Consider the following 14732-nt stretch of genomic DNA (forward strand, 5'->3'; position numbering starts at 1 on the left):
TGGAGTTGACTTTCGTTGACTTCTAGGGTTGGTCAGCATTTGGATAACTGGACCGTTGGAGGGGTAAAATGGTCTTTTTCCCTTCTTGGAGATTATAGAAAGGGATTATTCTAGCCTATGAGAATCGTTGTTAATTATAGATAAATTAATTTATATGATTAAAGGTGGAGACTAGATCGGGGATATCGAGCACGAGAGTTACTAGACATCATACGAGGTGAGTCTTCTCACTATACATTACTTATAGTTGTATCTATGTGTAGACCGGAGGGTTTTGTGTGCTATGTGTATGTATGAGATTATGTGCATTGTGATATATGTATGCTATGTGTTGTATAGACCGGATCGGAGGGTCTAACGATATAGACCGGACCGAAAGGCCCAACGATACAGACCGGACCTAAGGGTCTAACGAGCTATGACAGGACCAGAGGGTCCAACAACCTACGGGACTGGAGGGTCCCGCTGAGACACAACGACCGAAGGGTCGTACTGTAGCCTCGAGTGGTGTATGTGTTGTATGTGGTATTTTGGGGAACTCACTAACCATTAATGCTTACAGTGTTATGTCTTATGTGTTTCAGGTACTAGCAAGGATCGTGGGAAGGCCCTGACATGATCTGTACACACTGGAAGAAGATTTATTTTATGATCTTGGGATATGCTTTTATCATGATGACATTTGTTGAACATGAGATTTGGGAATATTGAATGAGTTTTATATTGTTGAAAAATGAAAAATTGTTTTAAATTTTTATGTTGTTATAGTTACAGCCAATGACCGATATTTTCAACAAAGACGCGATGCCACAGGCAGACAAGGTTTTTCACCAATACAGAAATGCACTGCAGCTATGAGGGTGTTGGCATATGGGACATCAGCAGATGCACTTGATGAATATTTGAGAATGAGTGAGACTGTGGCAATGGATGCTCTTGTAAAGTTTATTGAAGGTGTCATTTCATGCTTTCGTGAAGAGTACCTTAGAAGTCCCAATAGAGATAATTTGGCACGACTGCTCCATGTTGGAGAAGAACGTGGATTTCCAGATATGGTAGGCAATATTGATTGCATGCACTGGGAATGGAAAAACTGTCCCACCGCTTGGGCTGGACAATATGTAGGTAGAAGCGGTAAGACAACAATAATTTTGGAAGCTGTTGCATCATATGACTTATGGATACAGCATGCATTCTTCGGAACACCAGGTTCGTGCAATTACATTAATGTCCTCCAAAGATCTCCTCTTTTTGATGATGTCTTGGCAGGTTGAGCACCAAAGGTGAGTTACACTGTGAATGATCGAGAAAATAATATGGCTTATTATATCACTGAAGGCATATATCCTTCATAGGCTGCCTTTGTCAATTCAATCAGTTCTCCACAACTTCGAAAACACAAGTTGTTCGTTGAACATCAAGAGGCGGCTAGAAAAGATGTTGAACAAGCATTTGGAGTTTTACAAGCTCGTTTTTCTTTTCTTCATCGCCCTTGTCTTGTGTGGGACAAAGATATGATGGGGAAAATTATGATTACATGTATCATTATTCATAATATGATAGTTGAGGATGAACGACATACAAACCTTCATTATTATGATCCATCATAATTTATAACTACAGAAGACGTAGAATCTTTTGAATACTCTATTCAACGAATTGGAGATCTATCCCGTTATATGACCAACATGGCACAATTTCGCAATAGAGAAGCTCATAACGCTCTAAAAAACGATTTGATTGAGCATATATGGAAAAAATTTAGCACTGAAGAATAATTTAGTAGTTTGCATCTTCTGTATTTGTAACATATTTTATCTATTTTATTAAGTATATTTCATAAATGTAAAATATTTTTTTTATCTATTTTTATTTAATTTTACGTATAAAATAAATAATTTATTTGTTTAAAAATAAAATATTTATTTTTAATATTACTAGTAGTTTTTAGTAAAAGAAAAATTAAATTAAGTTATATTTTTTAAATAAAAATGGGTTTAGATTGAGTTGCTAATGGGTGTAGAAAACTAGACTGGATTGGGTTGTATAGGTGGAAGAGAGAGAAATTAGTTTTTTATTAGAAAATTGGTTTAGTTTGGGTTTCTAATGGGGGTAGTCTAAAGTTTCTCACATTCCTCCTTCATGCATCATTCATCGGTTGAAGCATCCTCACTGTTTTCATGACATCATCCAAAATCGCATACAATGTAGTATAAGATGTAACCCTAATCCTAGTAACCATTAACTGTGTTAACTCACCCATGGCCCACATAATTACTTTAACCGTTTCATTTTCTCCTATATAACGTTGATTATGATTTTCCGATCAAAATTCATGGAATTTTACATACTCTTTCCTTAGCGCCTAGAACCGTCAATGGAACATCAATTGAAAAGGGCAAATAGTCACCAGGGAGGTAATTTCTAGATTTAGTGCATAACTTTCTGAATAAGCGTGTCATATAGATGGTTTGCATGGATGATGATAATAGTCAATTGGCATTTATAAAAATGATATTAAGAATTGCACCCTTATGATGGGTTTTATACAAAAGAACAATCATGTGTGCTCATGCAAAACCCTAGAGCTTGGATCTAGGTTTCTCTACTGTACATGCAATTCATCCAAGACTTGAATACCCTAATCTATCATACTACAAAACTTGAGAACTATATAAATAACCAAGTAAGAATATTACCTCTTGATTGTAGTAAGAAACTTGAATCTTCAAAGCTTACGAGAACCAAGAACCTCAAATGTGATTCCTTTAATGGCTTACAAACACCAAGGCAAGAGGATGATGTTTAAAAGAGAGGATGAGAGGCTAGAATTCGGCTCCAAGCTTCCAAGGGATCAAGTGGTCGAATTCTAATGCCTTAGGGGTCCTTTTATACTTGAGTTGCTAGGGTTTCAGTCAAAACCCTAATTAGATAGCTTAGGCCTTAAGTAGTCTACAGAACCTTCCAGAAAAAGGCCCCATTGGACGAATTCAAGATTGACTCCACCTTAATTTCTTCCATACATTAATCCATAAGAATTCTCAGCCCAAAATCAATTATCTTATAATTGCAGTTCCAGTCCCCTTTATTTAATTAAACTCTTTTAGTCACAATAATTAATTCTTAATTAATTATTTAACTAATATTAATTAAAGAAATATGATTTCTGTTTTAATATATTATTCTTATAATATATTAATAAACCACAATATCCTCTATCTTAATAAATCATCCTGTCAAGTTGCTTTGGTGAAGGCAACCCAAAAGGAACATGCTCAACCGGGTCAAGTACATACCAAATATAGTTATGGATTTAGACACCAATCCAACAGTCTCCCACTTGGATAAATCTAATAACTAAACTTGCATGTACAACTTCAGAATCCGATTAGCAATCGTAGCTCTCACAAGCTGTTGTGAACTATGATCAGTAATCTATCCTTTAGATAAGGGGTCATATAGTCCTCTGTTCTAGACATCACGCAGACAGTCACATGGAATATAGTCATACTTATTGTCCAGCAGTTTGTTTCTTGATCTCTGATTCGTCTGACATAGAACTTAATTGAACACATCAATTCAGTCCTAACCGGGCTCGACACATAAGTCAAACCAAATCATCGAGGGGCCCAGATATCGCTTTTACCCTCTTAGGATAAAAGGAACAGATAAACTTTGACTTATATGCATTTACCATTCACTCATCAAATCATGCACAACAATGCATTTTATAACATCAAGTTACTGATGCGTTTACACATTATCAATACATAACCAACTCGCAAACAATAAACCATATATCTAGGTTTCAAGACCATATGATATTATCGTCTTCGATCACTCGTGATAAATTCCATGAAGTTATACCTGCAAGCGTGGGTCTAATCCAATGCTCAAATCTTATTCATAAGCACTCATGAACGTTGCAGCAAACTTTTGCTATGTCTAATACACTTTAGACAATCTACATGCCAATTCATGACAATCTTCTTTCATACCTACTTCCAAAGTATGAGCGACTGTGGACTGTTCGAATAATCTTATCATTCAGGAAGTCAAAACATGCAAAATGAAACAATAGGTAAGCAATTAGCATAAGACAGTAACTTTACTCATAAATAATACTCATTTATTTAATCATCAAATGTTAATTACAATTTATCTATTACATGTTTCGAAACTATCTAATCCAAACTAACATCGTCCTTCAACCCAATGCTCCTAGCGTGCTGCAAGTGCTTAACCCTACTCAGTCCCTTCGTAAGGGGATCTGCTGGGTTATCCTTTGATGATACCCTCTTCACTACGAGGAGTCCCTCTTCCACCCAATGTCTAACAAAGTGATATTTCCTGTCGATATGTTGAGATCTGCCATGATCCCTCAGTTACTTGGTCAAGGCAACCACTCCTTCATTATCACAGAAAATTTCCATGGGCTCTTTTATGGCTGGCACAACTCCAAGGTCTCCAATGACGTTATTCAACCATATTGCCTCCTTTGACGCTTTGATTGCCACTACATACTCTGATTCACACGTTGAATCAACTACGATCTCCTGCTTGGAACTTTTCCAAGTCACTGCTCCTCCATTAAGGGTAAAGACCTAGCCCTACTGATAACGGTAGTTGTCTCATTCGGTCTGAAAATTGGCGTCACTATACCCTCGCATCCTTAAGTCATCACTCCCACCGAGGAATAGAAACCATTCCTTGGTCCTCCGAAGGTACTTAAGAACATTCTTGATTGCGGTCCAATGTGATCTTCCAGGTTTCCCTTGATATCTGCTGACCATGCTTAAAGCGAAGGCCACATCAGGGCGAGTACAAGTCATAGCATACATCATCAATCCAACTACGGATGCGTAGCGTACTCGGCTCATCTCTTCTATCTCGACTTCGGTACTCGGACATTGAGTCTTACTCAACTTGGCATTACTTTGGATTGGCAACTCCCCTTTCTTGGAATTCTCCATACTAAAATGCTTTAGTACCTTGTCCAAGTTAGTATTCTGGCTAAGTCTAATTAGTCTTTTACTCCTGTTTCTCACTATCCTTATTCCCAGAATATAGGCAGCCTCTTCGAGGTCCTTCATAACGAAGCACCTCCCAAGCCAGGACTTAACTTCCTGCAGGGTCGGGATGTTGTTTCCTATGAGTAGTATGTCATCGACATACAATATGAGGAAGCTAACTATACTCCCATTGGATTTGACATATACACATGATTCATCCTCGCTTCGCAGGAAGCCAAACTCTTTGACTTTCTCGTCGAAACAAAGATTCCATCTGCGAGACACTTGTTTCAATCCATAAATGGATTTATCAAGCTTACACACTCTATTAGGATTCTTCGCATCGACAAAATCCTCTGGCTGACTCATGTAAACATCCTCAGCCAACTTCCCATTAAGGAAAGCGGTTTTGACGTCCATCTGTCATATTTCATAATCATGAAACGTAGTTATGGCTACCATCACCCTAATTGACTTTATCTTCACAACCGATGAGAAGGTCTCACCATAGTCAACTCCGGGAGTTTAAGTAAAGACCTTCACAACCAATCGCGACTTATAAGTGTGTACCTTACCATCCATGTCGGTCTTCTTCTTGAAGATCCATTTGCACCCGACCGTCTTACGACCTGACACATTGTCAACCAAATTCCAAACTTGGTTGCCATACATGGACTGAATCTCGTTGTCCATAGCCTCTTTCCATCTTGCAAACTCCGGGCCTGCCATGGCTTCCTTGTAGCTATTAGTTTCATCCAAATTTATTAGTGCACTATCATTAATAAACATATCACCCTCACTTGTTATATGAAAACCATACAACACAAGCGGAACACTAACTCTACTAAAATGTCTAAGAGGTAGGGATTCGTCAATTGGTTCCACAGGAGTTTCCTCCTCAAGTCGAGCGCTAGCGTTGGAGGTTCCTTCATCGCTCGACTCTTGAAACTCTTCAAGATCGATTTGCCTCCCACTATCCCCTTGGCTTATGAGTTCACGCTCTCGGAAAACCCCTCACCCCGCAACGAAGACAACATTGTCACTCGGTCTATAGAAGATATATCCAAAGGATTTATGTGGGTAGCCGATGAAAATACACTGCTCACTACGAGGTTCAAGCTTTTCATGAGTTGATGTGCGCGAAAGTACCCACTAATTTTAATATTTATAACCTAACAAACTTAAACTAACTATGCACTTATAGGCAGTGTACCTAGTCGGATTACAGTATAGCTTGGGTAAGTCGAGTGTCGATCACAGGGAACGGTGTTACTAATTAATCTATTTGCTATCAAATTAACCTAATTGTTAACAAGTTTATAAAGGCTTTTATCTGATTTTACAAGATCAGACGAACTTAACTCAAATTCAATCAATAAGTAAAAACACACTCTTGTCTAGTTTGAATCCACTTCTTCCTTATGGCTAGTTAATAATTATGGATTATCTAGTTGGTTTTAATGGTATTAGTAATTTAATTCTAACTTTACTAATAATTAACTAATTCATGTCAAATTATGTATGTTCACACACAATTAAACACAGAACTAATTATGAATATAAATATGCTATGTAAGATTTATTATGTAAATGCAATTATAGTCACAATCCACGTTCTCTAGCACAGCTAAGTTTATTTATTCTAATTACTAACTAAGATTGGTCAATCCTAGCTCTAAGAATTAAATGTTCACTAAATCATTAGGTAAACAAGTTCATGCAGTTAATGGTCACTAAGCTACACAGAACATGAAATCAAGCAATTAGAGAAACAAACACAGGCATGCTAGGTAACTATAAATTAAACACAAGCAATTCACCAACTAAATTAATCCATAAAAATTAAGCTATTCATCAGTTGGAAGCTTCATCTAGCTAAACAAGAGGAGCTAGATTCAGCTGCTCATAATAGCAACTAACACACTAACACAAATCAAAGTAATATGAAACATGTTCTTAGTTAACAAATAAATAAACTAAATTATGGACCTTCAGTCTTTTGGTGTTGAAAGCTTCTTTCCAGGACTTTTCTTCTGCTCAAACTCGCCTTCTGGAACCCCTTTCTCTAGCCAAAAGTTTTTTCTATTTGTAATGGTCAAGGGTTTAAATAGTTGCTGATTTTTACAAATTCACGTCGTGAATAATAAGATTTTCACGTCGTGAGTTTCAAATAACCGTGTCCGTCAAGGATTCCTTCACCCGCGTACATATCTTCTAGAACCAAGTCTCACGTCGTGAATCTTCTAGTTCTCACGACGTGAGAACGCTTTTTCCAGATTTTACTTTTCCTTTAATCTTTTAACTCCCAAAGTTTCTTCCTTTAACGCTTTTCCCTTTTCTTCAAAATGTCTTCTTTTTGGCTGCAAATAACAACTAAGCTCATAAGTACCATTATTCTAAACAAATTACCAACTTTTTAATAAAAATGTACTTAAATATCGCCTAAAAATAGGTATAAATATGGCAATATCAAAATACCCCACACTTAGGCTTTCCTTGCCCTCATGCAAATTTAAACTTAACCCTTTATTACTAACATCATATAGAACAATCCGACTCCAGCATAGCCATTATGCCAAGACCTCAACGCATGCATTTGTGTCTAAAATTTTCCTAAAGTACCCCCCCATACTTTAAATACTCACAATCTTCATAAACACCCACTTTTTCCGAACAATGCTCATTTTATGCAACCCTCCGAATCCATCCGCAGAAAACCTCCTAACCTCAAGGTATTTTTAGTTGAGAAACCCAAGCATACATAATCTAGAATTACAATTTATGATACCACTATGGAGCTCTTTGGAATTCTTCATTTCCTTGATAATTTGATCTTTGATTTCTTTGAATTCACCACCTTGTTGTTTGATTTTTGGTATCTTCAACTTTTTGAATTTCTTGGAATTTTGATTTTTTTATCTTCACTTTAACTGCTCCAAAATTCTTCAAACTTTTCTTGCAATTCTCTATTTTTTTTACACATGTACCTCACTTTTTTCACTCAAAACCCTACATGCTTAAGCAGGGGCGCTCAACTTCAACCTTTATTGGTTAATGATAATAATTTTCCTGGATACATTTCAGGTTTAGGCTGCTAAACATATTGCATCCCTCAAACCAAGCGGGGTTATGTTTTTGTTCCAAGATTTCATTAAAATAAGGGAGGCCACAAATGCACTATAACGTGTATTGGCTCAACTAAACATTTGAACTCTTATCGGATCATCCCACATAACACCAGCAACTACAGTTCAAATTATTATTACTAGATTCAATTATTAAAAATTTCAATTTTCAAATTTTCTACTAATTAGTAATTTACTTTTTCTAGCCCTACCCCACACTTATTTCACACAATGCCCTCATTGTATGCATAAAATAAATCAAAATTAAGAAAAAGGGAGAAAAAGGAACAGACTCCCCTGGGATAGTGGCGTAAACATCTCCAAAAGTGTGGAAAACATGCATCTTGAATATGGACTCTGAAAACAAAAACTTGGATCTCAAACTCATGAAATAAAGAATGTACCGGCAAAACATGAAATCGAGCCTTCAATCGTCTTCAAATGTGGTGTAAATCTCCAAAATAGAACGAACAATGTGGGAAAGCATATGCCACATTGTATATTAGTGAAAATGAGCCCAAATAATCTCCAGAATAATGACAAGAAGAATGGTATCAGCCCATGGAATAATTATATGTCAAGGGCCTTGTTGTTGTGAAAACCTCAAACTCACGACGTGAGTACAAAGAAAAGTCACGTCGTGAAGTCGCAAATACGCGTATGTTGCAAACCCGTGGGAACTGATTCACGACGTGAGGAATAATGGTTCACGTCGTAAAAACTGGGTAGACAGAAAACATTGCCAAATCTTCTAATAATGTACATAATTCAATCCAATGCCTTAATGTATTAAGACACTTCTAAATTCACTAGTTTTTGACTCTTTCGCTGACTATCTGCTCTCTTGACTCACCCCACACTTATTTTAAAACATGGGTCTCGACTCTCGACTTTAAACACTCCCGGCTAAAGACATACGTACTTATATCTCGCTATCCTTTCTAGACGCTCCTAGCAATTTCTGAGAAATAACGACCAAAGAAGAATAAAAGTAACATAATATCTAAATAGTTCTTACAATCCCAACAAAATAAACAAAACACAATAAAAACAAACTAAAACAAACCAAACAAAATAAAAATAAACAACAATCAATCATCCTCCTCATCATCATGTGCTCAACTGGTTCCAGCTCCATCACCTCCACGTCCACCATACTCCGTCCATCTTGGGCAAATCGGGTAATGATACCCCAAATGAGGCGGCTGCTCCACCCCATGACACTCAACGATAACTGGTCAAAATAACCAGCCATGTCACTCCCAAAAGGTGCTCCCATCATGGATGCGGGTGGATGTATTGGCAGCCCGCGTTCTCCCCGTCCTCTCACATTCCTGCGCCTCGGTCGTGGTTGTGGTTCAGGTTGTCCGGCCGGCTCCTCATCATCATCATCATCTCGAACAATTCCCCAATGTGTGACATAATTTTTCACCACCCTCATTGTTTCCAGGTACCCCATACTGAACTCGTTCCCCTCAATACATGTTAGGGAACAATTGATATCAGGAACAAGAAGACCATAAGAGCGAGCCAATCGCGTAACAAAATGCCCTCCACAAATGGGGCTTCCAGGACGAGCACTTGTCGCATAATCCGCCAAATATCGTGCCAAAAATAGGGAATGTTGCAGTAAACACCCGGTTGTAAGATGCACCATAAAAAGAACAAGTTACTTTTAGTAACTTTATCACCGTGACGCTTGTGATGAATGGAGAAAGTGATTAATCGATGGATGAGGCGGTGTATCGGGCTTTTGATGCTACTCTCGGGAGATACACCGGAATTAAACACTCCAGTGGCAATGTTACTCCAAAACTCAGGCCCCGAAACCCCATCTGCATACACCCACGTGGCGTCCCTCAAAAACAAAATAAACTCATGAGTGATGGTCTCATGAGCTTCATAAAGCCCCATACGGCGAGAAAACTCCACTAGACTGCACTCCCGATACTCCTCGCCTAAACGAAAGACCAAAGCTCGGGGAAAAGTGGGATCTCTGACATCGTCATGGAATGTGACTGTGGAAAAGAAATCCATGCAAAGCTCCTTATATACACGCTCCTGGATGTTAAACAAGTTGAACCACCCCTTGCATGTAAATTGGAATCCGTCCCCCAAAAAGATTTTTGTGAGGTATTGGGACATCCTATCAACCAAGCCAACCTCCCTCAACCTAGCCCACTGAATAGTGGGAGCAACAGCAAACTCTCGATTGTACAGCCATCCCAACCGAGTATTCCATCGCGTGTAAATTTCCCGGGGTGTAGTTGTTGGAAACTCGTAAAATGGGTGTAAACTTGAAATTCCAAGAGGTAAGTCTCTTCTAGGTGCCATTTCTGCAAAAACAAGGAACAAACACATCCAAAACAACAACCCACAATTTAGACATAAAGGAAAATAGAAAACTGTTCAGCCCCAGGATTCAAGTCGTGAATCCTTTAAGATTCACGTCGTGAATTCGCACTATGAGCAAGCAAAATCGCGACAATGGGGGGTAAATCTAGTCAAAATATCAATGGGTTTTACTCCTACACCACTTCCAAACACATAGCATATACATTCAAAGGTTATTACGGAACTTTGAAGAATTAATTTCATCATTTCATGCAATTAACGAACCCTAACCCCAAGTTCATCTACTAGAGCAAAAACTAAACTTAAAAATCAATAATTATTACCTTTGATGGAAGTATTACGTAAGCACAAAGAAGATTAGGGGAGTTTTCGGCCAAAATCATAGCAATGAGGACCAAGAGGGGACCAAATTTCGCTTCCACTTCGTGCGGTATAAACAAATGGGGTCAACCGGTTATTTTAGGGTTTTATTCTGTGGTCCCATGTAATTGAACACTCACGTCGTGAATTCGTAAAGCTTCACGTCGTGAATTTTATCTGGGCTAAAATTGGGCCATATACTCATGGATTGATCTTCGGCCTCTTAGTCTAATGGGCTAAACTCTATTATTGAGTATTTATCCAGTTTTTTCACGATTCACGTCGTGAATTCCTAAAAATTCACGTCGTGAATATGGTCTGGAAGGAAAATTTTATACTAAATCAATTTTGGCTTTAAAGTAAATTCTCAATTATTACTACTTCCATTTTAGGGTCCCTACATTCAGTGTTTAATTATGTTCTAATCGAGTTGGATGACATGATCTATGTTTTTAAAACTAAAATGCAAAAAGAAAAGAAAAAAAATTTCAATCCAAACTCGGGTTGCCTCCCGAGAAGCGCTTCTTTTTCTTAGAGTCTTGAGTTGGACTCCGTGCCTCCTACGTAGAGTCCTCGGAAGAGTCCACCACTAGGATCTTTTGTTCCTTGAATCGCCTCTTGTAAGCTTGAACTCGCCTTTTGTACGCCTTCTTTGAATTTTCTTTTTTAGCTTTGACCTCTTCTTCCAGCTTGCGTTTGGTCCCTTTAGTTTCTTCCCTGCACTCCATAGCATCCTTCTCTTCTTTCACCACTGGCTTTGTCACCCTTGAAGTGACCTCCTCTTCATCACTTGTCATCTCCTCATCCTCGCTTACCCAAGAAGGTGGACTCTTGTAAGCAATGACTTCAACCAAAAATGGAACAGATGCTCTTGGTTTTGTTCTTTTGACTTGATGAACTGTCTTGATCTCTTCTTCCATAAGCTTTTCTAGTTCTTCTAGTTCATTATCTTCATTGATTGTGAACACCTCTTCTTGAACATGATTCCTTTGGAAGCCATCTTCTATCCCAAAAACTTGTTTTTCATCACCCACCCTCAAGGTGAGCTTGGACTCGCGAATATCAACAAGAGCTCCAGCAGTGTTAAGCAATGGACGACCAAGGATAATTGGGACATCGGGGTCTTCCTTCATATCCAAAACTACAAAATCTATTGGAAAAACAAATTTTCCAATTTTCACCAAAATATTCTCCATGATGCCCCTGGGTTGTGTCACTGAACGGTTCACCATGTGAATAGTCATTCTTGTAGCCTTCATCTTCTGAATTTCCAACTTCTGATAAAATGTATAAGGCATCAAATTAATGCTAGCCCAAGAATCGGATAAAGCATTAACCTTCATTTTGTTACCAAACTCACACGGAAGAGTGAGGCGTCCAGGATCTACCATCTTCTTAAGTGTCTCTCCCAACACAGCTTTTGAGCTTTGCTCACTTAGAATCACCTTAGATTGCTTCTTTAATTGCTGATGAGTGTCTATCAAATCTTGCAGTAATTTCTGATGCTCGGGAATTTTTGATAAGGACTCGACAAAAGGGGTATTAATCGGGATACCCTTCACGTGCTTAACAAACTCCAGATACTCTCTTTCCAGTGGACTAAGGGTAGCTCGGGAAGGAAAAGGCAAAGGCGGCTGATAAACCGAACCAGCTACATAATTTTTCTGTTCATGACGGGCCCACGTCGTGAACTTATATGGCTCACGTCGTGAATTCTAAAATTCAGCAGCTTCTTGATTTTTGAGCTTGGGCTTCTTCAACTTTGGATTGGGCTGCTTTTGTTCAACTTCTAAGGCTTCTAAGAACTCATAAATGGCTTCTTCTTCAGTATCTATGGCCATTACATGAGATTGGGTCTTCGTTTTGTGATTTTTCGTGGATAACTTCTCATGAACCAGAGTGGCTAGTTGACCAAATTGTACTTCAAGGTTATTGATGGAGGCTTGCTGATTCTTTATTAAAGTTTGCTGTTCAATAATAGCAGAATCGGTAGCATCGTGTCTCTTTTCCGAAGCTTCCATAAACTTCATCAACATGGTCTCTAGATCGGGTTTCTTCTCAGCTGGTGGCTGCTCCTTTTGATAGAAGCCTCGACCTGTCTGCCTATACTTCTCTTCTTTTTGCTTCGTATACTCTTCATATGGTAGCCACTCCTTCTTTGGTTTCCTCCAGTCTTCATCAAACTTATCCCCACTCGAGTAGCACACTTGAGCTTTTCTATTCCCAAACTCATCTAAATGGCAGTCCTTGGTCAAGTGCGGACCACTACACCTCTCGCAACCCACTCTCATGGCATGAATTGACTGGTCCATTTGTGTTATCTTTCGATCCAAATTATTCAGCATAGCCATCACAACTGCTATTTCTTTAGTTTGGGCCCCTCCACTGCCTTTGATTCCATCTTGCCTAGGGTTGTGGTATTCGCGAGAGTGCTTCGCGAATTCTTCAATCAGCTCCTTAACCTCCCTTGGATTTTTCTTTGTCAAAGGTCCTTGAGATTCAAGGAGTTGTCTCGTCATAACGTTGACCCCATCATAGAAAATCGACATCTCTTGTTGCACATTTAGATCATGTTGAGGGCAATTTCTGAGCAAACCCTTGTACCACTCCCATGCTTCGTATAATGACTCCCCCGGTTGTTGCTCAAAGTTGGCTATTGCCTTCTTGAGTTTAGCTATCTTGGATGGTGGGCAAAACTGGTCCAGAAATTGCTTACGCATTTGAGCCCAAGTGGTGATTGTGCCCGGTGGAAGTGATTTTAACCACTCTTTAGCAGCTCCCTTGAAAGTAATGGGAAGCATCCTAAGCAAGACGGTGTTTCTGTTGACATTTGGGACACTGAAGTAATCCGCAATGTCGTTGACTTCATCTAGATGCTTAAAAGCATCCTCATGATCTTTCCCAAAAAATGGGATATCCTTCAATACAATCAAGATGTGCCCCTTCAGCTCGAATGTGGCAGTGGCAGGTATTGCGGGTTGGACTAAACCGGGACCCACATCTTCTCGGATCCGCTTCTTGTAAGCTCCCATGGACATCTCTTCAATTGCTGCCATCTCGTTCCTTGGCTCATTCTCGGGTTCGCTCGTATGTTCTTCAAATTCCGGCTCGGTATCGTATTCAGATTCGGTTTGGATGGGTATTTGATCCAAGTGTTCAAAATTGCTCTTGTGCCTTGAGGATGTACTTGACTCTCCTGTCTTCTTTCCCGACTTCCTTGAAAATGTTGACTTTAATTCTTGCAATGGCGTCTTCTTATTAGTCTTCTTGTGAAGTGCAGCTTCTGGATCTTCAATTGGTGGCACCAAAGGTGTGGTAGATCCTCTAGTCATGAACTCCTGCAACTTGCTAAACTAAAAACGTAAAACTGAACTAAAATAAGAAAATACTAAAAACTGAAAATCGCAGCTTTCACGTCATGAGTTTATAAACCTCACGTCGTGAATTCTGTGACAGAAACACAAAACAAAATTTTTGTTATATGCTAATCAACTAAGCTAATAAACAAAATAAATAACTAATTAACTTTTTGTAGATTTTGTTCCACAAAAAGGGTCGATTAATCTAATGCAACTAAATAAACTAATAAACGCGCCGTTCCCCGGCAACGACGCCAAAAACTTGATGTGCACGAAAGTACCCACTAATTTTAATATTTATAACCTAACAAACTTAAACTATCTATGCACTTATAGGCAGTGTACCTAGTCGGATTACAGTATAGCTTGGGTAAGTCGAGTGTCGATCACAGGGAACGGTGTTACTAATTAATCTATTTGCTATCAAATTAACCTAATTGTTAACAAGTTTATAAAGGTTTTTATCTGATTTTACAAGATCAGACGAACTTAACTCAAATTCAATCAATAAGTAAAAACAC

The 14732-nt window shown here is 38.6% G+C and overlaps 1 non-coding gene across 1 annotated transcript; it reads left to right on the plus strand.

The window, feature by feature from the left end:
• Positions 1-13417: 13417 nt before the first annotated feature.
• On the plus strand, positions 13418-13524 carry LOC145096594 (small nucleolar RNA R71). Its single transcript, XR_013703971.1, has one exon. It is a non-coding gene; the product is annotated as a small nucleolar RNA R71 (small nucleolar RNA).
• Positions 13525-14732: the final 1208 nt, after the last annotated feature.

This window comes from Lactuca serriola, chromosome 3 (genome assembly GCF_051521515.1).
Source record: "Lactuca serriola cultivar US96UC23 chromosome 3, Lser_US96UC23_V15, whole genome shotgun sequence".
NCBI classification, from domain to species: Eukaryota; Viridiplantae; Streptophyta; class Magnoliopsida; order Asterales; family Asteraceae; genus Lactuca; species Lactuca serriola.